Here is a 628-nt window from a genome sequence, read left to right on the forward strand (position 1 = left end):
ATTCCACTCTGGCTCCAGTCCTTCCTTGGGTGCTAGAAGGGTTCTTTAAGACATTTCTGTGTCACAGAATTGAATGTCTTATTGGTATTGGGTTGGGGCTAAACTCAGTCAAAGAAGGAAAGATAAAAACAACAAAAGATATGGAATAAAGTAATGTTAAAGCTGGAAAGTAACGCATGCGACCTTGGGGTTAGGGGTTCCCATATCTGATCATCAGAGTCCCCTGGGGAGGGACTATTCAAATGCAGCTTCCCAGGCCTGCTGATTTCCCTTTCTTTCTTTCTTTCTTTCTTTCTTTCTTTCTTTCTTTCTTTCTTTCTTTCTTCTTTTTTTTTTTTTCTCCAAGGGTTCCTAGGACATTTTCAGGTTTGGGATTCACCAATCTAACCCAACCCCTCATTTAACATATGAGGAGATAAGTGACTGAGGCCATACCTTGAATAGGTAACCAAACCAAGATCAGAATCAGATTTGCCTTGAGGGTTAAAATGCACTTAATTCAACTCCCATATTTACTGAATTTTCTTTCTTTCAAAGAACAACAATCACCGTACTAATTGTAATGAATGTAAGCCATATAGAAGTGTAATGTTAAAGTGAAAATAAAAGCTCCAACTTGCCCAACCCA

The sequence above is a fragment of the Myotis brandtii genome, unplaced genomic scaffold (genome assembly GCF_000412655.1).
Source record: "Myotis brandtii unplaced genomic scaffold, ASM41265v1 scaffold315, whole genome shotgun sequence".
Classification (NCBI taxonomy): Eukaryota; Metazoa; Chordata; class Mammalia; order Chiroptera; family Vespertilionidae; genus Myotis; species Myotis brandtii.